The 22535-nt window shown below is 45.5% G+C and overlaps 1 protein-coding gene across 3 annotated transcripts in view; it reads right to left on the bottom strand.

Moving 5' to 3' along the window:
• The window catches only part of MAPRE2 (microtubule associated protein RP/EB family member 2), a 200309-nt gene extending 182335 nt beyond the window's left edge, over positions 1-17974 (bottom strand). Inside the window, exon 1 of one of the 3 annotated variants that reach the window (XM_056521879.1) lies at positions 17941-17974. The gene's annotated coding sequence lies outside the window, so the exon portion shown is untranslated. Of the gene's footprint in view, positions 1-17930 lie in introns of all 3 variants that reach the window. The other 2 variants (XM_056521881.1, XM_056521880.1) reach the window with 2 other exon arrangements.
• Between the last annotated feature and the right edge of the window lie 4561 nt (positions 17975-22535).

The following is a 22535-nucleotide window of genomic DNA, read 5'->3' as shown; positions in this document are numbered from 1 at the left end:
GCCCGAGACAGGAGGGCCTGGCATTTGACCCTTTCCTATCCACAGATGTTTCCTTATGCCGTATCTGCTAAGCTGGGGTGCCTATTGTGAGGGGAATAGGCTGGGGTGCCTATTGCAAGTGTATCCTGCCGCAGGTGTCCCCAACTTATAGCTTTCCTCAGAACAGATATAACAAAGAATAAAGTAAAATACAGTCCTATTAGGAAAACCTACTAGTTAGTTATCTGTTGTGTGAACTGTATTTTGCTTTAAAATTTGTATAGGTAAAATACTAAACAAAGATAGGACACAAAATAAAAATATAAATAAAATGCATGTATGTAAAAAAAAAAAAAAAAAAAAAAGGATATATATAATGAAAATATATACAAATAGAATTAAAAATATCGAATTACGGTAATGAAGTGGTAGAGGAGTAAGGCATACATTAAGTGACTATGCTGAGAAAACACAGGTTTGAGTGTTAGAATAGAGTTATTAAAGTAATAAACTGAATCAGAGCGAACTACAGGATTGAATGACTAAATGAAGGGGAGTGTGTAGCACAGTGACCTTGGTGTAAAAAAAAAAAAAAAAAAAAAAAAAAAATTCTGTCGGTGTGCACTGCACTTTTTTTTTTTTGACTATACTCAGAACAGGTCATTAACATTAGATCAGTGGGGGTCTGAATCCCAGGACCAGCTGTTTGAAGGTGCCGTGGCACACGTGCAAGTTCTGCAGCCTCTTCAATGTTTACAATAATGCGAGCCTTGCCCGTACATTTCCTTGCACCTTTGCAAGCTATTGCTTTCTCTCCTGTTGTTGTCATATTGCAGAATGCAGAGGCAATGCTCACACAGCCGAAAATGTACTGAATGCATGATGGAAAATACATGCATACGTTTTCTTGATTCGGCAGCACTCGGGAAATGAGCCATCTCTACAGACAAAAATGCATTTCCAAGCGAAATGTGCAGAAACATTGAACAGGTTCCAATTTTTTTTCCATGCGCCGTAATCGGAAATTTCACCATATGCTCAGTGCTGCAACGGAATTTCTCAGTGAAATTTTACTTGGAAATTCCGCTGTGTGAACATGGCCTTAGATAGTAGTTGGTAGAGATTTACTAAACAAAATAAGCCGAAATTCTGTCTCTAAGTGTCCCAAAATATGGTCGTACATGAAGTATGGCAGATTTATTTTGTGTCTCACATGACAGTTTTGAAAAGTATCTAGGAAAAGGAGCAAGTCAGTATCGTAAAATGCACCATATTTATTAATGGTGTGCAAAATCCTGGGTAAGCCAAGAGAGGAAAAGCGTGACATATGTAGCAAAATGTGCCAAATTTATTAAACAGCATGCACCACCATAACTCCTGTCTGTGTAATCTAAATTTAAGACCGTGATAACAAATCCACTTCTATGTATTCTGTGTGATCATAAGTAAAAAACTAAACCGCCTCAATACTTACAACTCATTCATGTCAAACATGTGAAGACCATTTGCATTACATTTAGCTTACTCCTATGGTTAACAGAAGTCAGAAAATAAAAAGTCCAATATAAAACAAGCAGACAGTATACAAAGCTTTATAAATACTCAAAGGCTGATACTTTAAATAGACTTCTCTTAAAATTCCCCGCACCCACCTTCTTTGTATGACAGTCCCTGAGAGCCAAGCGGAGACAGCCCCGTCGTAGACACACACCAGAGAGCAGTGGGCTGGGAAGTATGTCTGTTAAAAGGCAAGCTAGGCATACAATGAAGAAGCAGCATGGTAATCTTTCCAATGTATAGACCACTGATCTTCAGAAAAACAGTAGCAAATATGAACGAGAGCCAGTGGTCCCCCTCGGTCCTTTACAGGGCTGCACTATTGACCCAGCAATGACAGATAATTTACTCTCCCCTGACAAGCTCATCGCCTCCAGCACTTTCACTGCCCTACTTCTCTCAAAGTGACCTTATATATAGCACAAACGTAGCTCTCTTTTTTTTTTTTTATTAATATTGAACTGTTGCCCCAGCGGATGCTACAATGGTAAGGTGTTAAACAACAGGTTAAGGTCATTGTGTAGTTACAATTATCATTACTTGCTAGCTGGATAGAGAATTTCAACCAAGCAAATATACTCTACAAAGTCTCCAAGATAAGGCTGGGTTCACATCACGTTTTTGCCATATTGTTTTGAATCCGTTTTTCCCCAAAAAAAAAAAAAAACATATGGCAAAAAAAATGGATGGAACAGTATCGGAAAAAGTAAACCGTATGCGTTTTTAAACTGTATATTGTTTTTAAAAGTGCAGTTCCGTCCGTTTTTATTTTAAAAAACCCATACGTTTTAGAAAATGTTGCCCATTTTTAATGGGAGAGGTGTTGAGTGGGGACTTGAGGATGCAAATGCGCATGTGCAAAGTAAAAACCATATACGGTTTCCCGTATGGAACTGTATACATGTGTGTTTCCCATTAACATCCATGATAAAAAAAAATGTATGCGGTTGCAGTATGGTTTTTAAACCACGGTTTTGACTCCGGTTTAAAAACCGTACTGCAACCACATACGTTTTTTTAACATGGACGTCAATGGGAAACGCACGTTTGACATATACTTGACAGATGCAACTTAACATTTGTCACACATAGGGTCTCATAGTACAAAGACACATACCACAGGATATTACATCCAAAAGACCCTGGTCTGCGTTATTTCATCCAACAGACCCTGCTACATACATCCTGAATGGAGACCAAAATTACACACATTTAGCCTCCTTTAGGTCTATGGGTCTGTTTAATACCTGCAAAGGGATCTGCCCAGGTGTTTGCATTAAGAAGACTTGGTTGTACAATGCTTTGCAGCAGTGTTTCTCAAGCGCGGTACCTCAAGACCCCCAAACAGGTCATGTTTTCAGGATATTCTTAGTCTTTCACAGGTGATATAACTCTGGTGATGTCTGATTCACTGACCATAAGGAAAGATAAGGAAATCCAGAAAACATGATATTGGGGGAGGGGGGGGGGGGGGGGTCTTGAGGACCGCGCTTGAGAAACACTATTTATATGTATCGTCAACCTATTCCGCAGCACTTTACAATTCTGAGGATAAAAAAAAATAAAAAATAAAAATAAAAAACACAATCGGACATTACAAAGTTACACGCATCCTGAGTTTACAATCTATGAGAAATGGCAGATGCCAGAAAACGCTTTATTTAAACAATGGTCCAGACACCTTTAACAATTAGGGTAGATCATATAAAGGTGAGTGAAAAACCAACCAATCTCTGTAGTACAAGTGTAAGAACATAGGGGGACACTACTATATGATGGATGGGGGGGGGGGGGGGGCAGTGATATTAGCGAAGACCAGTCAGGGAATGTCATATGCTTGTCTAAAAAGAGGTGTCTTAAGGGCACACTTAAAACTGTGGATGCTGGTTTCGGGTATTGTATTGTGCAGCACGAGAAAAGTCTTAGAGACTGAGTAAGAGGCTCGGATTGTGGAAGAAGTTAGTTTTAGACCATTAGCAGAGCTGAGAGCACACGTAGAAGAGTAGACAGAAGAGGGAGGAATATAGGGGGGTATTTATTAAAGATTTATGTTTTTTTCACGTAACTTTGGCACAATGCTTTGGCGCAGTGTCTTTTTGCGCCAAAGTTTGGCGCATTCTCTCCACTGTCATTTTTACAACTTTCTTAAAATCACACGGTCGTGTGTGTGATTTTAACTTTAGTCAGTAATTAATCATTTGCACCAATCGGTCTTTGGCGCAATTTTGCGCCTTTAGTTTTTTTTTTTGGCGCAATTCACCACCAATACATTTTGCACATGGAAAAAACACTTAGCAATGTCAGAAAATGTAAACATAGGCAAATTCCAATTTTTAAACAGGGATCAATTTATGTGGGCGGGTAAAGCACTAAAAATGTAGCTGACAATAATAAAAATGTAGTGCGCTTAACTTTTTTTTTTTTTTTACATTTTTTAGGTAGTACTACTACTCCCAGCATGGATCACACTGTTCCATGATGGGAGTAGTAGTGCCTGTACTAATAGACAGATCGCCTGCTGCGATCTTTCTGTATAATGTATAGATGCGGCGGGCGCTCTTCTATGGTCCCCAGCCCTGATGTATATATACACATATTCATATTTCCCGCATAGAGTTGTGATTGGCCAGATGGTTCCAGCCAATCACAGCTCTCTGTGAAAAATATGAATATGTGTATATATACAGCCGTGCAGGGGACCATAGGAGAGCGGCTGCCGCATCCATACATTATACAGGAGCATCACAGCGGGTGTGAGGAGTGATACCTGCTGTGATCTTTCCATAACTGCAGGTAATACTACTCCCAACATGGAGCACACTCTGCCTCATGCTGGGAGCTGTAGTACCTGCATTAATAGACAGATCGCAGCGGGTGTCAGAAGTTACACTCACTGCGATCTGTCTATTAATGCAGGTACTACAGCTCCCAGCATGGAGCAGAGTGTGCTCTATGTTGGGAGTAGTAGTGCCTGCTTAAGGACACATCACAGTGGATGTCACTACTGACACCCGCTGTGATCGTCCTGTCTATAGCAGAGATGGAGCGGCTGTATACAGCGCTCGCATCCCTGCTCTGCACTATACTCCGGCCACTCATTCATTGATATTTCCCTCAGAGCTGTGATTGGCTGCAACCATCCGGCCAATCACAGCTCTGGGTGGGAAATATGAATGAATTACTGCCCGGAGTACAGAGCAGAGATGTGAGCGATGTATACAGCGGCATCTCTGCTATATAATGGATGATCGCATCGGGTGTCAGGACTGAGACCCCGGGGCGATCTGTCTATTACTACAGGTAGTACTACCTAAAAAAAAAAATGTTAAAATAGAGAATAAAAAGTGAAACACACACACTTTATTAAAAAAATACTAAAAAGTTGGTTATAAAATATATATACATTTCATTTAATAAAATGTTTTCCATCCCAACAAATGACAAAAATGCAATTTCCACACAAATGAAAAAACGCCAGAAAAAAAATGCCAGATGCAGGACATTGCACTGGCGTTTTTTCAGGCGATTTTTAATCCCTAAAAACGCAAGACAAAAAAACAAGTGGAAACTTAGCCAAAGGCAAATTCCACAAAAAGGTAAAAATGCAAGGAAAAACGCCAGAACAAACGCCAAAACTCAGGGAAAAACTGTGGCAGTTTGTCTGGCTTTTTTTCTGGCGTTTTTATGTCACAAAAAACACAGGGCAAAAATCTCAGTGGAGTCCTAGCCTCGAGTTGCTGATATACTGCAGGAGGGACTCCGAAATGGCTGCTCTACAGGGTAAAATACGCTCTACAGGGTAAAATACGCGTCCTCTGTGGGGGTAAGTTCTGTGTAAAAGGCGCTGTGAGCAGCTGATTTCAACATTTGAGCCAAAATTACTAACAACTTGCACCAAATTATAAATTTGGTGCATGTCCACGAAAACCAAAGTGAAAAAAAAAAAAAGGTTAAAAAGAAACGGTCAACAGGAAAAATTGATAAATACCCCCCATAGAGAGTAGCACACTATGGAGAGCTTTGTGGGTGAAAGTGAGGAGTTTATATTGTATACTGAGCTGAATGCAGTGACTGGCACAGAGGGGAGGCATCAGTGTAACATCTGGAGAAGAAGAGTCTGTCCACTGCATTTAGAATGGACTAGCACAGTGCAGTGACTGGCACAGAGGGGAGGCATCAGTGTAACATCTGGAGAGGAAGAAGAGTCTGTCCGCTGCATTTAGAATGGACTAGCACAGTGCAGTGACTGGCACAGAGGGGAGGCATCAGTGTAACATCTGGAGAGGAAGAAGAGTCTGTCCACTGCATTTAGTATGGACTAGCACAGTGCAGTGACTGGCACAGAGGGGAGGCATCAGTGTAACATCTGGAGAAGAAGAGTCTGTCCACTGCATTTAGTATGGACTAGCACAGTGCAGTGACTGGCACAGAGGGGAGGCATCAGTGTAACATCTGGAGAGGAAGAAGAGTCTGTCCACTGCATTTAGAATGGACTAGCGCAGTGCAGTGACTGGCACAGAGGGGAGGCATCAGTGTAACATCTGGAGAGGAAGAAGAGTCTGTCCGCTGCATTTAGAATGGACGAGCGCAGTGCAGTGACTGGCACAGAGGGAAGGCATCAGTGTAACATCTGGAGAAGAAGAAGAGTCTGTCCGCTGCATTTAGAATGGATATAATGCAGTGCAGTGACTGGCACAGAGGGGAGGCATCAGTGTAACATCTGGAGAAGAAGAGTCTGTCCACTGCATTTAGAATGGACTAGCGCAGTGCAGTGACTGGCACAGAGGGGAGGCATCAGTGTAACACCTGGAGAGGAAGAAGAGTCTGTCCACTGCATTTAGAATGGACTAGCACAGTGCAGTGACTGGCACAGAGGGGAGGCATCAGTGTAACACCTGGAGAGGAAGAAGAGTCTGTCCGCTGCATTTAGTATGGACTAGCACAGTGCAGTGACTGGCACAGAGCGAAGGCATCAGTGTAACATCTGGAGAAGAAGAGTCTGTCCGCTGCATTTAGTATGGACTAGCACAGTGCAGTGACTGGCACAGAGGGGAGGCATCAGTGTAACATCTGGAGAAGAAGAAGAGTCTGTCTGCTGCATTTAGTATGGACTGGAGAGAGTTTGGGGAGGGGAACGAGAGAATGAATAATCTGTTTCAATAGTGAGAAAAGGGAGGATTCTGGGAGATGTTTTTGAGGTGTAAGTGACAAGATGGTGAAAGGCTCTTAATATTGGGAGTAAAAGATAGATCTGTGTCTAGCATTACCCAAGACAGTGGGATGGAAATGTCAGGTTTAGGTAGGTTAGTCCATGGAGGAAACAACAAATTCAGTTTAAAAGAAAGATTTTGTTCTAAATATAGGAAGGACATGGGGGAAGATTTATCAAAATCTGCCCAGAGGAAAAGTTGCTGAGTTGCCCATAGCAACCAATCACATAGCTTCTTTCATTTTTTAAAAGGCCTGTGAAAACTGAAAGAATCAATCTTATTGGTTGCTATGTACAACTTAGCATCTTTTCCTTTAGATGGGTTTTGATAAATCTCCCCCATGGTATTTAAAGAAACAGACAGTCAGTGGTGTTTTTGTAGTAGTGCAGGGGTGATGTCACAAGAAGAGGTATACAACTGGGTGTCATCAGCATTTAGATAGTAATGAAAGCCAAATGGATTTCTGTGTAGAGAGAAAAGAGGAGAGGACCCAGAACAGATCCCTGAGGAACTGGACAGCAAGGGAAAAAGTAGAGCGGACAGAAGATACACTGAAAAAAGTAAGAAAAGAGCAGAGTCCTTAAGACCAATGGAGCAGAGCATGCGGGGTGGATCAACAGTATTAAGCGCTGCAGAGAGAGCCAAAAGAATCAATAGTAATTGCCATCAGATGTAGCAGTCAGGACATCATATGACATTTTTTGTTACAGTAGCCTCTGTACAGTACTAAGTATGGAAACCAGATTAAGGGTCCAAGAAGCGAGATCTCAGAGAGAAACGGATTAGGCGGGAATAGAATAAGCGTTCCAAGAGCTTGGATATGAAGGGGAGATTAAAAACTGGTTGATAACTGCACAAGATGGGTCAGATGTATTATTATTTTTTTTTAATAATGGGGTTATGACAAAGTTTGAAGGAGCAGGGAAAGATTTAAGAAGAAAATAAAGGAAGAACTTATTGTGACTCTAACTTGGCTCTAAGCCTGTGTTAACCAGTACTTACAATAAGGTACATGTGTCATATAGCGTTCATCCAATGGCTATAATGGCAGACACTGAATGGATAGGTCATGAAAAGCTTTTGAAAATATCATGACAATCCATTGAACAGATGCTATATAGTGGCATTCATTGCCCATAGACTTATATGGCATTATTTACAGCATTCTCTTTATGGAATAGTCTGCTATTGCATATTTTATTTTGGGTGGTATCCTAATGCATTAGCCATCCTATACACTGCCAGCTTCGGATGAGCCTGTCCACTGGTGGACCTCATGTGCTCTGGTTTGGCCAGTCATCTTATGGCACACTGTGGATTTGTTGCAGATATCTCCCCAACCTTCTTATGTGGCTTGTATAAATCCACAATCTTGCTGCAGAAATAACCCCATAGAGATGAATGGAACAGATTTTCAGTCGCAGATATTTCTACAACAAATCAGCTGTGTGTTAACATACCTTATACAACATTATACAAGGAGTGAGGGGAGCGTAAAACTTGGCACTTGTGACATTCCACTTTCCTGCCATTCACTGTGTGTTTTCAATTATTTACACGTAAATTTATAAGACTGTAAATAATTTAAGATTGTGCAGCCAAACACAGAATTCTGTCATGGTCTCAGAAACAGTAAGCTAAAGTAACTTCTAAGGTTGATGAAATTTGCACGGACAGCATTTTAACCCTTTAAGGACGGAACGTTATTCCGTTTTTGCACTTTAGTTTTTTCCTCCTTAAATTTTAAAAATCATAACCCTTTCAATGTTGTACCTACAGACCCATATGATGGCTTGTTTTTTGCGCCACCAATTGTACTTTGTAATGACATCAGTCATTTTAACTAAAAATCTACGGCGAAACCAAAAAAAAAAAAAATTTGATTTGTGGGACAAAATAAAAAATTTTTTTTAAAACACGCCATTTTGTAACTTTTGAGGGCTTCCGTTTCTTTATTCTGTAGGTCCATACAATTAAAATGATACCCTACTTTTATAGGTTTGATTTTGTTTTAACTTCTGGAAAAAATCATAACTACATGCAAGAAAATTAATATGTTTAAAAATGTCCTCTTCTGACCCTATAACTTTTTTTGTGCCATGAACTGAAGTTTTTATCGGTACCATTGATTGCCTTTTATTCATTTTTTATGGTATAAAAAGTTACCAAAAATACGTTATTTTGGACTTTGTAATTTTTTTTTTACGTGTACGCCATTGACCATCTGGTTTAATTAATGATAGATTTTTATAGTTTGGACATTTACACACGTGGCAATACCACATATGTTTATATTTTTATTTACAAAGTTGGGTTTTTTTTAAATGGGAAAAGGGGGGTGATTCTTAATTTTATTAGAGAAGGGGTAAATCACATGTATTAACTTTTTTTTTTTACAGTTATAACCCCCATAGGGTACTATAACAGCAATACCATGATTGCATACACTGATCAATGCTATGCCATAGCATTGCATTTATCAGTGTTTTCAGCGCTCCATTGCTCCAGCCCGGATCTCAGGCTTGGAGCAATCAATCGCCGACCAGACGCCGAGGAGGAAGGTAGGGACCCTCCTCGTGTGTCTTCAACTGACCGGGACTATACTCGAAAAAGGCTTCATTGAGAAGCTGGAACGTTGCTGTGACATGAGACAATAAAATGCACTGAATTTTGAATGGAGTGCTGAGCCCTTGTTTGGATATTCGTGGAAACCGTGATCGGGTTGTGGACGCTGGCACCCAGTGGTATTTATTACATGGCTTGAGAAGTGCTACAAAAGAAACTTTGGACATATCTACATACAATATATATGTATATAAAGCATTGAGTTCTAAAAAAAATATTGTTAGATTACAACATTTAGTTTTATACTATAAACAAAAGTGATAACATCAGTGTGCTATCTTGTATTATTTAAGATGTTTTTATAGGTGCATATCGCGGGAGTCGGTGGAGGACATAAATATACGTCCTTCGTCGTTAAGGAGTTAATAACGGGCTATAATGGGTTAAAACGACGGCCGTATAGGATTTTGTAACTGCCATTTTACTGCCGATTTTCTGACGGAACTTCGAAAACGGAGTCATTATGCAGAGTGAAAGGGTCCTTAGAAATAATTACTAATCTTGGGATATTGCTTAATGTAGACATTCCCATTAAAGAGAACCTGTCATCACATTCAGTCTGCTGCCTGAACCATAAGTCATCAGGTTCAAAAAATCTGCTATTAATAATGAAATAAATAAATAAATGTTACTAAGTTCCAAATGTTAATAATCAAATACACAAATCAAAAGTACATAAAAACACATATATACAAAAGAAAGTATTAAAAACAAACAATGGTGTGTGTGTGTGTGTGGGGGGGGGGGGTGTATCACAAGAAGTGAAAGATCTCATATGATACCAATATGTACAAAGCATTTGAATAAATATTAAAGGGGTATTCAGGGATTTATTTTTTTACTGTGCTACAGGGCTGTAAAGTTAGTGTAGTTAATATATTGTCTGTACCTGTGATTGATGGTGATCTCTCAATTCTTATGTGATCTTTGCACAATGTTTATTTTAGGCAGCATACAAAATGAGCGTTGTCTCAGGCTTTTCCTAGGTTGCAGTGTGGCCCAAGACATTACATCACTAATCAGGTTTTTACATCACTGTCTGCTTCAATGGGTAGAGCAACCGCTGGGTGGAAGAGAAATCATTGTCCCCAGGGCTGCAGGGATTTCTAGTTTCAAGCACAGCAAGCATGGTAGGGAGCTCTGGTGTGCTGCAATGGGTAGGTTGGTTGTAAGTGTGAGGTCCTTCTCCCCCCCCCCCTCACACACATTAAAAGGATCCTGAGACATGTAGTTGGAGGGAGGGATTTTCAACAGGATATAGCCATTTCCCAAAAAGAAAGCAGCAGTGTTATGGTGGACTCACCACACAGCAATTTGGCCAAAGACAAGCATGTATCCTTCCAAGGCATGTTCATTTCTGTCTGGCAGGTAAGTACTAAAGTCACCTTAAGTTGGATAACCCCTTTTTTTTATCACCCAAGGCATTTACAGTAAACAGAAGCTAATATAATTAATATCAAGAAATAATGAATAATAGTTAAAGGGGTACGCCGCCCCTAGACATCTTATCCCCTATCCAAAGAATGTGTTCTCGGTTGTGGCATCCCAGACATCTGGTGTACAGCGCAAACTTTGCTCTGTGCCGGATGACAGGCAATGCAGGGCGGAGGCTTGTGACGTCACGGTCACGCCCCGCTCGTGAAGTCAGGGCTATGCTCCCCTCAATGCAAGCCTATGGGAGACTTACATTGAGGGGGCATGGCCGTGACGTCCCAAGTGGGGTGCGGCCATGTTGTCAGGAGTCTCCGGTGCTGCACCCGATGCTCTAAACGAATGCAGGGAGATCATGGGGGTCCCCATCGGCAGGACCCCCGTAATCAGACATCTTATCTCCTATCCTTTGGATAGGGGTTAAGATACATCTAGGGGAGGAGTACCCCTTTAAAGGGGTACTTCGGTGGAAAACTATTTTTTTCTAATCAACTGTTGCCAGAAAGTTAAACATGGAGAGATTTACTATGGGGATTTTTTCCTGCTCTGGACAGAAGTTTCAGCAAAGAACACTGGAGTTAAACAGAACAGAACTACACAACTTCCTCTAGAGCATACAGCAGCTGATAAGTACTGGAAGAATTAAGATTTTTAAATAGAAGTAATTTCCAAATCGGTTTAACTTTTTGGCACCAGTTGATTTAAAAAAAAAAATTTGGTTTTCCACTAAAGTACCCCTTTAATCATGAAACCAGATGGTTACAACTCATATATTATTAAAGAAATACACCACAATGGGAAATACATAAATAATATGTGGTGTGAAACGAAAAACACTGATGGTGGGGAGTAAAAGGATAGCCTCAATAGAGTACCCCACCCACAGACATCTTATCCCCTATCCAAAAACCATTAATGGAGGGGGTGTGGCGTGACTTCACAAGGGGGTGTGACATCACATCTCGCTCCGCGGAAACATGGGTGCTGCACGGAGATCGTGGAGGGTTCCAACCGCAGGACTCCCACGATCAGACATCTTATAAGAGATCTGTGGGCGAAGTACCCTTTAGATACCTTGAAGGGCAAATCATGTGGCCAAAAGTGAACCGGGCTCTCTCCCGGATTACCGGGCTCTCTCCCGGATACACATTGCCAACACCATTTTATCCACTCTATGTCAGTGAGGGGCAGATATGCACAAAGAATGACACAAATTTCTATTCCATTTATAATAAACACTACTGAACAGTCATCTTGTTTACCTACACTAAACCCAATACACTGGGTAATAGTGCAGGTGAACAGGAGACCGATGCGGGGTCTCTGACTGACATATGTACCTGCAGCCCGGAGCGGTGTTGAGCACTGGAAGGGGGCCTGCTGGGTGAATTTGAATATTCATGGGAGCTGGTCACGTGAGCGCTTGCGCCTAATGTGCGCTCAATGTATATAAAAGACAGGCGGGCTCAGCATCATATACAAAGGGGTGCTATTAAGCGTACCAAACAACAACAACTACACAGGAAAAGAGAAAGAAATACGCACTATAATGCACACCCACGGTAACTGTAATCCAAAAAATATATCTTTATTACATATAAATATTACAAAACGCAGACAATACAGTTAAAACCAATTAAAAAAGGCCCAAATGGCCACTGCACAAACGAGGGGGGGGGGACCCCCTAACAAAAAGAGGGGGAGAAACCCCACCCAGGGCACCTGCCTCCACAAATAAACAGGTTATCAACCTATCATACAACAAGAATGTTAAATCAATACAGTCCTGTCCCCACAACACTAATAATGTATATACAACCTGAGTATCCTTAATATATAGCACAGGGGACTGGTAGTGGAGGACAATAGATGGAGGAGTAGTACGGCAGGTGCCCCCCCGGGCTGCAGGTACATATGTTAGTCAGAGACTCCGCATTGGTCTCCTGTTCACCCGCACAATAAACTAGTGTATTGGGTTTAGTGTGGGTGAACGGGATGACCGTTTTCCATTAAAACAGCACAGGGTACTTCAAACATCTTATCCCCTATCCTATCCTATTCTTGAGCAGAAATCCTTTTTTGGTTCTTTGATAAAATAAAGCAGAAATGAAGCAAAATTGGTGCCTATGTGGCACAGAATTTAATTCGAAAATACAATGTTCTATTGACTTCATGGGACTTTAATTGTGGATTCAGCTGAAAGAATTCACATGTCAATTCTTCCTGTGAAATTTAGATTGTGTGTGGAAATTACATTATGTGAACATACTCGCTAAAGTCCCATTAAGACCAATGGGAGTTAGATTTAAGGCAGATGGAAACATGGAATTCCAGTCAGATTCAGCGCGGATTCCGTTTGCCTGATGGAGCGATAAACCTGCAAACCTCAGTCTCCTTACGCTTTTGATGGGTGATCGTGCACACACTGCTCTCTCTATTACTGTGTAGAATAAGGAGGATCGCAGCTGCCAAGGCCCCGCTGACATGAAAGTAATGAATTCTCTGACCTGTAAATAAAGTCTGGAGTGGGAAAACTTAATTGTCATGTTCTCAATAGAGGACGCAGCAATCTCCATAGACAACACCAGGCTGTATGATGAAACAATTGACAGCAGGTTTCACTACAACTTGTATTTTTTTCAATTATAGTGAAGTCCTAAAATTCCCAGAACGCTCCACTTTAGGGCCACAATATTTCCGGGCGATCATTCCATGGGCAGCGGCGATGGAATAAGTCGTTGTGAGGATTCAACAGAAAGAATTAACATGAATTTGAATTTCAGAGGCAGATGTTGCTGCCATGTGCACATTGCAGCAGCATCCTACTGAAAACAATGGGATGCTGCTGCAACAGAATTTTTTTGTTACATTTTTCCGCCAGACTCTGTGTGGAAATTCCCCATGTGAATGGGCCCTTAGGCTAGGTTTCTACTTTTCCAGCTAAAAAATGACCCTAAAAAAGCCACATTCCACACACAGTGGGGGACATTTATCAAAACCTTTATAGAGGAAGAGTGGTGCAGCTACCCATGGGAACCAATCAGATCGCTTCTTTTATTCACCACAGGTCTCTAAAAATTAAACAAGCAATCTGATTGGTTTCCATGGGCAACTGTACCATTCTTCCTCTACACAGCTTTTGATAAATCTCCTCCAGGTTTTTTTTTTTTGCAGCCAAAATGCTGCAACCAGCTGTTGACTAAAAGTCAATAAGGAATTATAAAATGCCAAACCCACTTTGCAGTTTTTCACTCTTCTTACGTGTTTTTCTGCTCAGTGACAGTTTGATAAAATTGCAGTATACTGAGACTGGGATTTTTTTGGGAATAAATCTTGGCAATTTTCTACTATAGAAGCCTATGAGAAGAAAAAAGTCATAAAAATGCTATGTGGGTTCAGCATTGATGTTTCTTTTGACATTTTTACCCTCAATTCTTCCATAGAAACCCTTGAGTGACATGATGAAAGAATCAAATGGCTTGTCATCATTAGAGCACGGCAGGAAAAACCTTAGGGCTGGGTTCACACTAAGGAATCCCCAACCGAACAAAGTCCAGCCGGAGATTCTGAGTACTAGGACCGTGTAGACATTGCCCTCCCCATAGATGGCAATGTCTACGGAGCAGAGAACAATGTTCTTGCGGAAATTTATGAGGGGGTTTCTGGGCAGAAAGTCCACCTCAGGACTCAGCAGTGTGCACTGTGCAGACAAATCCATTTGTTAGTGATTGGACTCTGCTGCATCGGAATTTCAGAGCAGAGTTTCCAAATGGAATTCTGCTAGCGTGAACCCGGCCCAAGACGAAAACCCACTATTTTGGAAAAAAATGTCACAAAAATTAGTGAAAAATGAGGGGGCCGGTTTTTTTGGTGTTTTTTCAGGTAAAAAAAAATAAAAAAAATTTATTTATATATATTTTTTTTTTTTTAAGATTCCCCGCCCCCAAAGGTAATGAGGAGGGCAACAGCAGCTCAGTTGGTGGTAGGTACTCTTTATCATGCAGGTGAATGGGTTTTTGGAAACAGCACCATCTGCATGGAATCAGTCAGCACTGGCCGCGCTCAGAAATTTTCCGTCCGGAGCTTCTCAACTGTGAACCCGGCCTACGATGACGAATGCAGGTAAGGTTTGAGGGTATATTTGCTCACCCTGCTATTTATATTTGCTCTGACAAGGTGGAAAAAAAAAAGTTAGTTTGCTATGGTTAGGTCTTATTAACCCTTTATTTTACTAAACACCCAATCCTATAGTTTAGCAGTCATTAAACAGTGTGCCTCCAGCTGTTGCAAAACAGCCAACGACTGTCCAGGTATGCTGGGAGTTGTAGTTTTGCAACAGTTGGAGGTCCACAGTCCGAAGACCAGTGTTCCCTAACCTGTGGCTCTACAGCTGCTGCAAAACTACAACTTCCAAGATGCCTGGCGAGTCTTTGGCTGTCCAGACATGACAGGAATTGCAGTTCTGCAACAGCTACAGAGCCAACGGCTGAAGAAGACTTCCTTAGACTGTGTGCACCTCTAATGATTCACAATACCTAGAAGCAATGTTAGGCCATAACCATCATCTTCCTCCATCATAATTTATGGAACTACTGAATGCCATACTTAGCGCAAAAAGGATTCCTTTTTTTGTGCAAGTCATTCCCTGGAGAGTAAAAGCTGCTTTGGCTAAAAGCAATCCTGTTGTACTAGAGATACACTACGTCAGTCCTTGCCAAACGGTGCGCCTCCTGCTGTTGCTAAACAACAACACCCAGCATGCCCGGACAGCCGAAGGCTGTCCGGGCATGCTGGGAGTTGTAGTTTTGCAATAGGTGGAGACATGTTTGTTACCTTTATTATTATTATTCGGCCATTCTTTGTAATGTCACAGAAGTGCAGGCGAGGCCTCCCCCCACAGTCAATCAATCCCTAAATGTGCCTAATCATTGATTCAGGGCATACATTAGCGAATGAGGAACAGAAGCAGCTGGGAGAGGGGGGGGGGGATGCTTTTCAATATCTCCAATTATTAATACACAAAAGAGGACCTGGCCTTTAAGGAAGAATAGCAGGGAGGTTAACCAGCTGCCATCCATCCTCTTATGCATGTTACAATTGGGGGGGGGGTGAGGTGGTCACCACTGAATAGATTAATGCTGATGTACTGCACCAAAGGGAGCTGTAAAATCAGGGCTGTGGAGTCGGAGTCGAGGAGGTGGATGAAATTTTGGGTACCTGGAGTCGGAGTCGATAAACAATGCACCGACTCCGACTCCTGCTAAATTTAGATTGGAATAAAAAAAAAAAAAAAAAAAAAGCAAGTTTAAAATGTCCCAATTCACAAAAAGTTATAATTAATGACTTCTCTACTTTAATAAAGACCAATGCATGCAGTGCCTCACGTAACCGCAAAACGAACACGTTAAGTGACCGTGAAGAAGCTTTTCATGTGCTTTACTATATGGCACACAACGTACAATTAGGAGCGGCAATACTTATACTTTCCATAGTGTTGTGTTCTGCTGTTACAGGGAACCCATGGGTAACCTAGCCTCTCACTGATAAGGGGTTAAGTAAATATGTTTTTTGCAGGACTAGAGACACTTGTATAAGTGAAGGGAATGGAGGGTCAATAGTTCAAGACTGAAGCTGTAAACCATTGGAAAAACTGCTGCCATTCAGCTAAGGCTATGAAAACTTGTAAACTCGATTGTTAGCTTAAAGGGGTACGTCGCCCCTAGACATCTTATCCCCTATCCAAAGGATAGGGGATAAGATGTCAGATCGCCGGGGTCCCGCTGCTGGGGACCACCGGGATCGCCGCTGCGGCACCGCGCTATCATTACTGCACAGAGTGACTTCGATGTGCGCGTAATGATGGGCAATACAGGGGCCGGTGAATCGTTATGTCACAGCTCCGCCCCTTGTGATTTCACAGCCCGCCCCCTCAATACAAGTTTATGGGAGGGGGGTGGCGATTGCCACGCCCCCTGCCATAGACTTGCATGAAGGTGGCGGGCCGTGATGTCATGAGGGGCGGAGCCATGATGTCACGCTGCTCCGTCCCCTGTATTGCCCATCATTACGAACAGAGCGAACTCGCTCTGTGCAGTAATAATAGCGCGGTGCCGCAGCGGTGATCCCGGGGGTCCCCAGCAGCGGAACCCAAGCGATCTGACATCTTATCCCCTATCATTTGCATATTAATACAGAGGAGTCGGAGTCGGAAGTACAAAAAACTCCGGAGTCGGAACATTTATCTACCGACTCCACAGCCCTGTGTAAAATCTCATCCGATCTGGAGTAAAACAGGGAACTGCTGCACTTTACAAACTCTGGTCCTTATGTAACCCAATAAGTTATGTATAGGGTCTGGAGCAGTGCTTCTCAACCAGTGTGGCTCCAGCTGGTGCAGAACAACCACTCCCAGCATGTTCTGACAGTCTTTGGCTATTGCAGTGTTTACCAACCAGGGTGCCTCCAGCTGCTGCAAAACTACAACTCCCAGCATGCCGGACAACCAACGGCTGTCCGGGCATGCTGGGAATTGTTGTTCTGCAAAAGCTGGAGGCACCCTGGTTGGGAAACAGTGGGCTATTGCAAAACAACAACTCCCAACAGGTAGGCAGGGAATTGTAGTTGTGTAACAGCTGGAGGCACACTGTTCTGGAGAGTGCATTACAGATGTGGGCACATTGTGGGCTCTCTCTCAGCAGTAGCTTCCTATGTAGCAGCAGTGTTGGCACATCACAGGGTACTGCCCTGCACACTGACAGCATGTCTGGAGTTGTGACACTTCCTGGTCCCATGTCAGGAAGGAAACGCAGTAGTGATCATGCCCCCTCCTCCCAGTGTATACAGGCACCAGACATCACTTACTACAGTCTGACTCTCCATAAAGTGTCACAGCCATCCGTATATAACAATGCGGGCACCAGTGAGGATGTGTGGGTGTGGTGTGACGCACTGATCTGTAATAACATCCACGCTGACAGTACGGGCTGAGCGTGCAGCAAGGCACACATGTGTACAATGCACCGCTGGCAGACACGAGTGTAGCGGCACCGCACTCCAGGTGTGCACAGCAACAAGCAGCACACTGTGCCGCACATCAGCACTTCACAGCCTCCAATGCACCTGACTCACCTGCTGCTGCTGCTGCTCTCGCCCGGACTCGAACTCAGTGACAGCTGCTGAACGCCGGCTCCTTCGCTTTGTTGTTTCCCCTCCCTCTCTGTCAAAGCTTCAGCGACACGCCCAGCCCAGCCTGCCCTTCTGCTGAGTCACATGGTCCGCAGGGACCCGCCCACTCACCTCACACTGCTGGGAGTCTGGGGAAGCCGTCTGCTGGGGGCGGGGCTAGGAGGTCGCGTGACGTGCGCTGAGATTCCCAGCTGGAGGGTGAGCGGGTACGGGCGGGGACCCGGGTGTCACCTGTATACAGGGCGTCACTGCCGCTGCCCACAACACTAGTGTAAGGCCATAAAAATGTACAGGCTTGCCGACAGATCACTGTGGGAAGCAGGACAGTTCTGATGTGAGGGCATAGTGGTATGTGCTAGGGTAGGGTGAGGGCATAGTGGTGGGTGCTCAGGGTAGGGTGAGGGCATAGTGGTGGGTGCTCAGGGTAGGGTGAGGGCATAGTGGTGGGTGCTCAGGGTAGGGTGAGGGCATAGTGGTATATGCTCAGGGTAGGGTGAGGACATAGTGGTGGGTGCTCAGGGTAGGGTGAGGGCATAGTGGTGGGTGCTCAGGGTAGGGTGAGGGCATTGTGGTATGTGCTCAGGGTAGGGTGAGGGCATAGTGGTATATGCTCAGGGTAGGGTGAGGGCATAGTGGTGGGTGCTCAGGGTAGGGTGAGGGCATAGTGGTGGGTGCTCAGGGTAGGGTGAGGGCATAGTGGTATATGCTCAGGGTAGGGTGAGGGCATAGTGGTGGGTGCTCAGGGTAGGGTGAGGGCATAGTGGTATATGCTCAGGGTAGGGTGAGGGCATAGTGGTGGGTGCTCAGGGTAGGGTGAGGGTAAAGTGGTGGGTGCTCAGGGTAGGGTGAGGGCATAGTGGTGGGTGCTCAGGGTAGGGTGAGGGTAAAGTGGTGGGTGCTCAGGGTAGGGTGAGGGCATAGTGGTGGGTGCTCAGGGTAGGATGAGGGCATAGTGGTGGGTGCTCAGGGTAGGGTGAGGGCATAGTGGTGGGTGCTCAGGGTAGGGTGAGGGCATAGTGGTGGGTGCTCAGGGTAGGGTGAGTGCATAGTGGTGGGTGGTCAGGGTGGGGTGAGGGCATAGTGGTGGGTGCTCAGGGTAGGGTGGGGGCATAGTGGTGGGTGCTCAGGGTAGGGTGAGGGCATAGTGGTATGTGCTCAGGGTAGGGTGAGGGCATAGTGGTGGGTGCTCAGGGTAGGGTGAGGGCATAGTGGTATGTGCTCAGGGTAGGGTGAAGGCATAGTGGTGGGTGCTCAGGGTAGGGTGAGGGCATAGTGGTATATGCTCAGGGTAGGGTGAGGGCATAGTGGTATATGCTCAGGGTAGGGTGAGGTAATAGGGGTGGGTGCTCAGGGTAGGGTGAGGTAATAGGGGTGGGTGCTCAGGGTAGGGTGAGGGCATAGGGGTGGGTGCTCAGGGTAGGGTGAGGGCATAGTGGTGGGTGCTCAGGGTAGGGTGAGGGTATAGTGGTATATGCTCAGGGTAGGGTGAGGGCATAGGGGTGGGTGCTCAGGGTAGGGTGAGGTAATAGTGGTATATGCTCAGGGTAGGGTGAGGGTATAGTGGTGGGTGCTCAGGGTAGGGTGAGTGCATAGTGGTGGGTGCTCAGGGTAGGGTGAGGGCATAGTGGTGGGTGCTCAGGGTAGGGTGAGGGCATAGTGGTATATGCTCAGGGTAGGATGAGGGCATAGTGGTGGGTGCTCAGGGTAGGGTGAGGGCATAGTGGTATATGCTCAGGGTAGGGTGAGGGCATAGTGGTGGGTGCTCAGGGTAGGGTGAGGGTAAAGTGGTGGGTGCTCAGGGTAGGGTGAGGGCATAGTGGTGGGTGCTCAGGGTAGGATGAGGGCATAGTGGTGGGTGCTCAGGGTAGGGTGAGGGCATAGTGGTGGGTGCTCAGCGTAGGGTGAGGGCATAGTGGTGGGTGCTCAGCGTAGGGTGAGGGCATAGTGGTGGGTGCTCAGGGTAGGGTGAGTGCATAGTGGTGGGTGCTCAGGGTGGGGTGAGGGCATAGTGGTGGGTGCTCAGGGTGGGGTGGGGGCATAGTGGTGGGTGCTCAGGGTAGGGTGAGGGCATAGTGGTATATGCTCAGGGTAGGGTGAGGGCATAGTGGTGGGTGCTCAGGGTAGGGTGAGGGCATAGTGGTGGGTGCTCAGGGTAGGGTGAGGGCATAGTTGTGGGTGCTCAGGGTAGGGTGAGGGCATAGTGGTGGGTGCTCAGGGTAGGGTGAGGGCATAGTGGTATATGCTCAGGGTAGGGTGAGGGCATAGGGGTGGGTGCTCAGGGTAGGGTGAGGTAATAGTGGTATATGCTCAGGGTAGGGTGAGGGCATAGTGGTGGGTGCTCAGGGTAGGGTGAGGGCATAGTGGTGGGTGCTCATGGTAGGGTGACAGCATAGTGGTATATGCTCAGGGTAGGGTGAGGGCATAGGGGTGGGTGCTCAGGGTAGGGTGAGGTAATAGTGGTATATGCTCAGGGTAGGGTGAGGGCATAGTGGTGGGTGCTCAGGGTAGGGTGAGGGCATAGTGGTGGGTGCTCAGGGTAGGGTGAGGGCATAGTGGTGGGTGCTCAGGGTAGGGTGAGGGCATAGTGGTATATGCTCAGGGTAGGATGAGGGCATAGTGGTGGGTGCTCAGGGTAGGGTGAGGGCATAGTGGTATATGCTCAGGGTAGGGTGAGGGCATAGTGGTGGGTGCTCAGGGTAGGGTGAGGGTAAAGTGGTGGGTGCTCAGGGTAGGGTGAGGGCATAGTGGTGGGTGCTCAGGGTAGGGTGAGGGCATAGTGGTGGGTGCTCAGGGTAGGGTGAGGGCATAGTGGTGGGTGCTCAGGGTAGGGTGAGGGCATAGTGGTGGGTGCTCAGGGTAGGGTGAGTGCATAGTGGTGGGTGCTCAGGGTGGGGTGAGGGCATAGTGGTGGGTGCTCAGGGTAGGGTGGGGGCATAGTGGTGGGTGCTCAGGGTAGGGTGTGGGCATAGTGGTACTTGCTCAAACCAAGGTAAGGGCATGTTGGTGGATGCTCATGCCAGGTTTGGGGCATGTTGGTGGGTGCTCAGGGTTGGGTGAGGTAATGGTGGGTGCTCAGGGTAGGATGAGGGCATAGTGGTGGGTGCTCAGGGTAGGATGAGGGCATAGTGGTGGGTGCTCAGGGTAGGGTGAGGGCATAGTGGTATGTGCTCAGGGTAGGGTGAGGGCATAATGGTGGGTGCTCAGGGTAGGGTGAGGGCATAGTGGTGGGTGCTCAGAGTAGGGTGAGGGCATAGTGGTGGGATGCTCAGGGTAGGGTGAGGGCATAGTGGTGGGTGCTCAGGGTAGGGTGAAGGCATAGTGGTGGGTGCTCAGGGTAGGGTGAGGGCATAGTGGTGGGTGCTCAGGGTAGGGTGAGGGCATAGTGGTTGGTGCTCAGGGTAGGGTGCGGGCATAGTGGTGGGTGCTCAGGGTAGGGTGTGGGCATAGTGGTGCTTGCTCAAACCAAGGTAAGGGCATGTTGGTGGATGCTCATGCCAGGTTTGGGGCATGTTGGTGGGTGCTCAGGGTAGGGTGAGGTAATGGTGGGTGCTCAGGGTAGGATGAGGGCATAGTGGTGGGGGCTCAGGGTAGGATTGGGGCATGTTGGTGGGTGCTCAGGATAGGGTGAGGTAATGGTGGGTGCTCAGGGTAGGATGAGGGCATAGTGGTGGGTGCTCAGGGTAGGATGGGGGCATAGTGGTGGGTGCTCAGGGTAGGGGGAGGTAATAGTGGTGGGTGCTCAGGATAGGGTGAGGTAATAGTGGTTGGTGCTCAAGCCAAGGTAACGGTGTGTTGGTGGGTGCTCATGCCAAGTTGGGGGCATAGTGGTGGGTGCTAAGGCGAGGGTGAGGGCATAGTAGTGACTGGGTGCTCAGGCCAGGTAATCTTTACCCTCAAGCACATGTCAGTGACCTAACTCTTGAGCATACATGACATTTTTATTACATCTTTTAAAGGGAACCAATCATCAGATTTTACCCTATATAACGCTTGGTAAAGCGTTATATAGGGTAAAATCTTTATTTTCACCATTCCCGGGGGATGCTCCTGCCCCCAGGGATGGTGAAGATATGAAGTTATAAACTAGTCACCTGGGCAGGGAGCTCTTCTCCCCTACTCCCATTCTTCGGCCGGGAGCGACGCCCCCTCCGCTTGATTGACGGGCCGCGTCATTGTTCCGCTCACTGAACAGACGGAGCAGAGTGATGACGCGGCCCATCAATCAAGCGGAGGGGACGTCGCTGCCGGCTGAAGAACGGGAGTAGATGAGAAGAGCTCCCCGCCCAGGTGACTACTTACGGCGACGGCGGTGACTAGTTTATAACTTCATATCTTTACCATCCCTGGGGGCAGGAGCGTCCCCCGGGAGTGGTGAAAATAAAGATTTTACCCTATATAACGCTTTACCAAGCGTTATATAGGGTAAAATCTGATGATTGATTCCCTTTAAAGGAAGCCCCATGCACTTGGTGGTGATCCCCATCTATATATATATATACGGTGTCTATTTAGGACATCGTCAGTCCTCACAGCATCCCGCCTCCTCCC

Source organism: Hyla sarda, chromosome 5 (genome assembly GCF_029499605.1).
Source record: "Hyla sarda isolate aHylSar1 chromosome 5, aHylSar1.hap1, whole genome shotgun sequence".
Lineage (NCBI taxonomy): Eukaryota > Metazoa > Chordata > Amphibia > Anura > Hylidae > Hyla > Hyla sarda.
This window is presented reverse-complemented; position numbering and strand designations above follow the sequence as displayed.